Source organism: Orycteropus afer, unplaced genomic scaffold (genome assembly GCF_000298275.1).
Source record: "Orycteropus afer afer isolate SDZICR_OR568_19922 unplaced genomic scaffold, OryAfe1.0 scaffold00033, whole genome shotgun sequence".
Lineage (NCBI taxonomy): Eukaryota > Metazoa > Chordata > Mammalia > Tubulidentata > Orycteropodidae > Orycteropus > Orycteropus afer.
The window spans coordinates 18,421,875-18,430,699 of NW_006921620.1; positions in this window are offsets into that span (position 1 = coordinate 18,421,875).

Sequence of the window (8,825 nt, forward strand, 5' to 3'; positions counted from 1 at the left end):
TAATGTAGAATCTGCAAAACACTGCATAATGTGGATGAACTTGGAGGATATTATGCTGAGTGAAATAAGTCAATCACAAAAGGACAAATACTGTAGTAGTCCATTATTGTAAAAGTCAAGGAAATGCTTATTTATGGAAGGACATTTTCTTTGTTGGATACCAGGGGTGGGAGGGGAGGGTAGAAAATACGGTTAGATAGATAGAGATAAATTTTGATTTGGGTGAAGAGAAAGGTAATGTACCAAATATGAGTGATCAAGATGGTGGCATTGAGGAAGAGAAAGACATAGAGAGGTACGCAGGAAGTACAGACAACAAAGATGAACCCTTTTGCACACATAGTACAACGTAGTCAGTGAAGGCAAACATGGGTATATGGGTGGATTGATGGGTGGACAGGTTGAACTATTAGCTATGTCTATGAAGTGGGGAGTGCACCCAAGACCATGTATAGCGTTGGCAGACAGTGGTCTTGTAACTTTATGTGTATGATCTTAATTCCCAGGTGTATAATGGAGCTGACAAGGAGCAAGGTTGTAGTCACTGCTTAGTCACAGCGAGCTACCCAGAGGGACCGAGTAGTTAAACCTGTGGGCTTGGGACCATAGTCGCAAAGGACATCAAGCTCAATTGGCATAACATATTACACAAAACATCGTTCCACCTCCTACTGTGGCAAGTAGCGACTGGGATCTTAAAAGCTTGCAAGCTGCCATCTAGATGCAATGATGGGTCTCTCCTCATCCAGAGCCAAGAAGAATGAAGAAAACCAAAAATCCATGGAAACAATTAGTCCTAGCGACTGGTACACCATCTGATCTGCAGCCTATACAACTATGAGACTAAAAGAACTAGATGGTGCCTGGCCACTACTGTCAACCACTTGGTATAGGATCTATGTAGGAGATCCTGGATAGACAGGGAAAACAATGTGGAACGAAACTCAAAATCATTTTGAAAAAAAAAAGGTGGGGGCAGGTTTGCTGGTCCAATAGAGCCTCGTGGAACCACTGAGACTATGGCCCCTAGCTGTCCTTCAGGTCAGGAATTGAACGCATGCTTGTGGCTTCCAGCCAAACCATGGACAGGCATATGAGTTGAACATTTACCTGAGGTAGGTACACTCCTTGGAGAGAACAAGCATGGGTGAAAGAAGGGGTGCTTATGCATAGGGAGACAGCCCAGGGGGCAGGAATGCATGGAGGGATGGACATAGGGAAGAGGTAACTGTAAGGAGGAAGTGGGAGGGGAGATGTTGCATTGTGGTAAATTTGTGGTCAATGTCATGATACAACGTGTATGTGAACTGCTGTATGGAAAGCATATTTGCTCTGTAAATTTTCACCCAAGTCACAATAAAAAGAAAAAAAAAAAAGAAAAAAATTGTCACAAAATGTTTTGACAGTTCATAAGTATTTAAATATGTGTATATTTATATTTGTATTTACATGGAAGAGTTGGTGAAAAGTGTGGACTATAAGGTCTGAAAAACAAACTGAGGTCAAATTATAAAAAATCATGAATTATACAGAGGTTTGAAAGTTATTTTATAGGTAATCAGTAGCCACTCAGGAATTCAGAAAAGTGAAAAACCAATATTGCATGGAATGGAGTAGATGGAGAAAGGCTGAAGACAGCAGTAGTAGTAATAGTTGAGTTAAGAAATAAAAGTTCTGGACAAGGGTAAAGACACTGAAAAATGGAGAAAAATGAAGGTCAAGGAAATCAAGTGCATGAAATATCTACTGGACTTGGGAAAGGATGGATAAGGAAGAAAAATAAATTTGCTTCACAATTTTAGCAGTTCTATTGGGGTAGTTCCACTTCTTCTTATGCGGACGCTATAAGTAGGAGTCAGCAATAACTACATCTGGGATCTCAAAAACCCAAGAAAAACAGAAATAATGAAATTGTATTTTTCCTTATTACTTTTAAAAATTATGTAACCTTACACCTGTTATTATTGAGTTGATTCAGACTCAGTAACCTCCTGGACAGCATAGAAATGTGATGGTGTTTCCAAGCTGTAATCTTTATGGAAGAAGACTGCAACATCTTTCCTCTGCAGAGAAGCTGGTGGGTTCCAACCACCAATTTTTGGTTAACAACCAGGTGCTTAACCACTGCACCAACAGGGCTCCAACTCTGAAAATGTTTAGTTAGTAGTTTTCCCCCCTCCACTAACAGTAGTATTATTAAAGTCTTATCAATAATTAATTAGAAGGTGTGGATGTGGGCTGTTACAGTGAAAATTCTTCTCATGAACTCACTCTCCTAACAAAAAACAATTTAACATTGATAACCTCCTATATCCTCTTCTACTTACACTGAAAATAAATGTCAAAGCCTCTTTTCACTATTAATTCTTTCTCTAATCGCTATTGATATATTTACCTTCCTCCTCGATGTCTTTTTTCCTTTCCTAGCTTTACCCTTTTTTTGATATCCCCTGCCACACACTGATGCTGCTTCTCTTATTTTTCATTTTCCACTTGCAAAGTTCAATTCATCTGTTGAGTGCGCATCTCTGGGACCCACACTTCTAAAATGCACACTGTGGAAAATCAAGACACCATATATTGCTTGATGAAACAGATAACAGTACACTTGACATTACTCTGGAGAATTATTCATATATGAATTGTAATGAGTGGATGTGGATGTGCCTACTCATTACTCACTCTCTTTCCTTTTGGATCTGTTCCACAATCACCTTCACCACAGTCTAACATGCTTGCACTTGGAGGCCTGGTTTCCAGGCCATAGTTATTAGACAAGTGTCCTGAGTTAAACTAATCAAATTCTTCTCCTAATTTTTGTCTTAGAACTTAAAGAACTGATCTATATTCTTTCCAGGTGGCTCAAGCATTAATGATTTCAATTTGCAAATTCTTTTGGCCATATTTCTTTGTCATATGGAGAAAACTAGTGTATAGAAAAGAAGAATGAAGCAAAAAATAGAAAAAAGAGATACCAGGTGGATGCAGAACCTGACGTGCTCTACTTCCCAGTTGGTTATTATTTTGCCCAATCCTTCATATTGTTATGTGCTGCCAAGGCAGTTTTGACTCTTAGCAACCTTATGTCCAACATAATGAAACACTGCCAAGTCCTGTGTCATCTTAAGAATCATTGTTGTGGTTGAGCTAATTGTTGCAGCCACTGTATGAATCAAATTCATTGAGGGTCTTCCTTTTTTTTGCTGACTCTGTACTTTACCAAGCAGCATGTCCTTCTCCAGGGATTAATATCCCTTAATAAAGCCAAACTGATTACGATCAAGTCATTCTGACTTATAGTAACCCCCTATGGGTTTCTGAAGCAGTAAATCTTTATGGAAGTAGATTGCCCAGTCTTCTTTTGGTGGAATGTCTAGTGGGTTTGAACCACCACCCTGCTGGTTAGCAGTCAAATGTGTGAGGCAAAGTCATTCTATATTCTTTTCTCAGGAGCTTTCTGGCTATATTTCCTACAAGACAGATTTGTTCTTTCTTCTGGCAACCCATGGTATATTCATTATTCTTCACCAACATCAGAATTCAAAGACATTAATTTTTCTTCGGTCTTCCTTATCCATTGTTTAGCTTTTGCATGCATATGAAGCAATTGAAAATACCATGGCTTGGGTAAGAGGTGCATTAATCTCCAAACTGACATCTTTGCTTTTTAACACTTTTAAAAGTTCTTTGGCAGCAGATTTTCCCAATGGAATACATATTTTGATTTTTTGATTGTTGCTTCATTGAATGTTGATTGCAGATCCAAGTAAAATGAAATCCTTGAGAACTTCAATATTTTGTCCTTTTTTCATGATGTTGCTTATTGGTCCAGTTGTCAGGATTTTTGGTTTCTTTATGTTGAAGGTGAATCCATACTTTCTTTTTGTCGAAGGCTGCTGTCTTTGCTCCTCATTATTAGGTGCTTCAATTCTTCTTTGCTTTCAGCAAGCAAAGTTGTGCCATCTGTATATTACAGGTTGTTTATGAGTCTTCCTCTAATTCTGAAGTCACCTTTTTCTTCACATAGTACAGCTACTTAGATTATTTGCTCAGCATACAGATTGGATACATATAGTGAAAGGGAACAACCTTTATGTAGCCTAACCATCTAATCATTGAAATAATCCTGAGGAAGGTGCAAATGTTCTGTAATTTTCTACATTTCTATAGACAGATAAATTGAAGTAGAGAGAAGTTAAATGATGGTGACATAAATGGTAGAGTGAGAATTTAAACCAGACATCCTAAACTCTTGCTCTTAGGGAAGATGCTGTATTACCTAACAGAGCAATTAGCCCAAAACATGAAAAACATAAAGGTAAAGAACTCAGTAATATTTTGTAACCACCACTCATCTGTCCATTTGTTGTATTATACTGGCTTGCGTGTTGCTGTGATGCTGGAGGCTATGCCACCAGTATTTCAAATACCAGCAGAATCACCCATGGTGGACAGGTTTCAGTGGAGTTTGAGACTAAGTCAGACTTGGGAGATGGGAAGGACCATCAAATCCTCAAAGAATCGTCCAGTTAAAAACTTATGAATAGCAGTGAGACATTGGCTGCTGTATTATGGGAAAACTTTATGAATAGCCCTGAAGCATTGTCTGATATAGAGCCAGAGATAGGAGCCTCTCTGATCAGTAAGCACTCAAAATACAACTGGGGAAGAGCAGCCTCATCAAAGTGGAGTCAACCTTAGTGAAGTAGATGGAGTAAAGGTTTGGGAACATCCATTTGCTGATGGGTCACAATTCAAAATGGGAAGAAACAACTTCAAATATCTATTAATTATTGGAATAGCAAAAATATTTGGTCAACTGTGTCAAAAATAAATGGTCAATCTAGAAAAATTAGAAGCTGTCAAAAATGAAATGGAACTCAGAAAGATTGATAGCCATTAGTGAGCTGAAATGGATTTGGTATTGGACATTTTGAATCAGGCAATCATATGATCTGCTATGCTGGAAATGACAAATTGAAGAGGTGTGGAGTTGCATTCCTAGTCAAAAGTACAATGCTATCCATGATAGGTTAATATCCATTTTCCCATAAGCAAGACAAGTTAAAACTACTATTATTCAGATTTACACAACTCCTAAACAAAAGATGAGGAAATTTAAGATTTTTACCAACTTTTGCAGTCTGAAGTTGAACAAACACACAATCAAGATGTATTAATTATTGGTGATTAGAACACAAAAGTTGGAAACAAGAATCACTGGTAGTTGGTAAATATGGCCTTGGTGACAGAAATGACACTGGAGATCACATGATAAAATTTTGCAAAACCAATGACTTATTTATTGCACATATCCTTTTTCAACAATATAAAAAGTCACTATACACAAGGACCTTGCCAGATGGAATACACATGAGTCAGATTAACTACATCTGTACAAAGAAGCAATGGAGAGGCTCAATATATTCAGTGAAAACAAGGTCAGGAACTGACTGTGGAACACACCATAAACTGCTCATATGCAAGTTCAAGTTGAAGCTGAAGACAATTAAAACAAGTTAATGAGAGCTAAAATATGATCTTGATTATATCTCTCCTGAAACTAAAGAGCACCTGAAGAATAGATTTGGTGCCTTGAACACCAATGACTGAAGACCAGAAGAATTGTGGGATGACATCAAGAACATCATCTATGAAGAAAGCAAAAGGTTATTAAAAAGACAGGAAAGGAAGAAAAGACCAAAATGGATGTCAGAAGAGACTTTGAAACTTGCTCTTGAACACAGAGTAACTGTGTGGAAGAAATAACAAGATAAAAGACCAGAAGATTTCAAAGAGCAGCTTGAGAAGAAAAAGTCAATGATTGTAATGAAATATGCAAAGACCTGTAGTTAGCAAACCAAAAGGGGAGAACATTTTCATCTTTTCTCAAGCTGAAAGAACTGAAGCAAAAATTCAAGCCTTAAGTTGTGTATCAAAAGATTCTGTAGGCAAAATATTGAATGATGTGGGAAGCATCCAAAGAAGATGGGTGGAATGAATACACAGAGTCACTGTACCAAAAAAAATTGGTCAACGTTCAAATATTTCATGACTGGAAGAGATTCATATCTGTACCAATTTCAAAGAAAGATCATCTACTAAAATGTGAAAATTATCATACAACATCATTAATATCACACACAAGGAAAATTTTGTTGAAGATAATTCAAAAATGGTTGCAGAAGTGAATTTTGACAGGAAACTTCCAGAAATACAATCTCGATTCAGAAGAGGACATGGAACAAGGAATATCATTGCTGATGTCAGATGGATCTTGGATGAAAGCAAAGAATAACAGAAGGATGTTTACTTGTGTTTTACTGACTAAGCAAAAGCATCGGACTTTGTGGATCATAACAAATGACACATAACATTGCAAAGAACAGGAATTCAGGGAATTCCTGAAAGATGGTGAAATAGGCAGACAAGCTACACAGATCCTCTGCAACAAAGAAATGAGAAATCAATTGAAACTGATACAGAAGACAATCCTAGAACCCTGAGCTTTGAAGGGAAAGATAAATAAGTGGATTAAATACCAATAGTAGAAGAACCTGAATGAAACAGTGAGTAAGGAGACAAACAGAGCAGCAGAGAAGTGGCTCTCCTGAGGGTACAGACATTTTGAATGTTTCCTGATAGCAACCTAAGAATTGACTCTACTCACCAAGGACTACATGGGCAAGAACAGGATTGTGCCTGAAACCAGAAAGGAAAAGAGTGAAGGAGAGAAATACACCTGTGAAATGCCAGCAGTTGTCCTGAAAGCATAGCCATTTTTTAAAATTTTCAAGTGGCAACCTAGCTATACTGAATATATAAAAGTGGGACAGCAATCTAAGAAAAGGTTCCACTTACCCAGGACAGCATGGACAACCATGCTGGAGGCTGGTGACTAGAAAAGTTGAATATTCCCCTTGTTACTCATATACTCATACCCCACACCCTCTTGGTGAACAGAGGTGTGGCCATCCCACCCACTTTCTTGACCAACAGGAATTCTACCCCAGTCTGTGCCCTTTTGGAGCCTGAGTGCCCTGCCCTGCCCCCCACAGTTTTGTGTTTATTTTTAAATTATTCTTTTTATCTTCCTCCTTTCTTCCTTTTCATTTTTTTCCACCCCATATCTGATTCTTGTTTTATTTTATTTATTTTTTTCCTTTTTGTTTTCTCTTCCCTTTTCTGGATTGCCTTCTTTTTTTCTTTCTTTTGGTTCTTGCCATCCCTTGTCTTTCCTTTTGTAGTTTTCCCATTTTTCCTTTACTATTCTTTTATGCTTACTCTTTCTCTCATTCCTTCCTTCCATGATATATAGCTTTTTTTTTGTTTGTTTCTTTTTCTCATTATCTTTCTTTCACACTTTTTTTTTAAACATATTTTGAAATTTTTTCTTCTCATTTATTGCTTTTGGGGGTGGGAGATTGTTCTTGTTTATACAGTTTGAGTGTTTTGTTCTCCTTATTTTTTTGGTGTTTTTATTTATTTGCTTTTAGTCTAACTACATGGGAGATAGCAACTGTTCACACACAACCCAATCATACCCGCACCTCCTGCAGCCCTACCCACTGAGTGAGGGGCACCACTTACTTTTGCACCAACTGACCAATGACAGGTGGTAGCCAATACCAGAGCAAATCATGTTCATCTGCTCTTTACAAACAGCTAACAGTTTGGTACACACAGTCTCATTCTCTGTCATCCCACCAGGAGACAGGTGGTGAGTGACGAAGTGCTAACAACTAGTAAATAGAGGAGCAGAGTACCCTACTCACACAGATATATATATATATATAATAAAATAAAGGGAAAAAAATTCTGTGTGGATCACACCAAAGTACAACCACAAGTTAAACATAAATACAATAAATACAACAACACCACAATGTTTTGGAGACAAGAGACCATCACAATCCACTCAAGAAAGCAAGATAAAGTAGTAGAAACAAGGGACCAGAATACAAATCCAGAAAAAATTCCTGAGGAAGAAGCAATATTATAATTCTCTGGTAAGGAATTCAAAAGAATTATATATGGGTAACTTCAATGGACTGAGAGACAGATCATGTCAAACACTGAGCACAGCAAGGAAAATACTGAGAAAATTAAGGAAAACACAGACAAAACTCTAGAACAATTTAGAAAACAATATAAGAAAAAAATTTGACAAAATAAACTGAAAATTATAAATGATACAAAAACAACAAACAGAAATCCAGAAGAGGTTATATAGATATATCCTCTTCTGGATTTCTGTTTGGTGTGTGTGTGTATGTGTATATGTATATATCTCAAAGATTATTAGTGGCTACGAGCTATGAGGGGTAGGGGTAGGAGGGATGGGGAAAGGGGAAAGAGAGAAAGTGGATATTTTTGTCTGGGGGTCTTGAATTTATGCTAATGGTGGTAGAATATTTTGGGAAAGGACAGCAATAATTGTGGCACAACATGAAAAATGCCATCAATGACCCTGAGCTGTAAATGTGGAGGTTGTTATGTTGGCAAATGTCTTGTTGTATATATTTTCTCCACAGTAAAGTTAAAGAGAGTGAGAGAGAGAGAACAGGAATTCTAGAACACTTAATAGTGCTCATGAGCAACCCGTACATAGACCAGGAGGCTGTCATTCAAAGAAAACAAAGGGATACTACATGGATTAAAATAAAGAAATGGTTGTGTCCTTACACCACACTTATTCAATCTGTATGCAGAGGAAATAATCTGAAAATCCAGAGTACATGAAGAATTATGTGGCTTCAGGATTGGAGGAAGACTTATTAACAACCTAACATATGCAGAATACTGAAAGTAATATGACCAGGAGG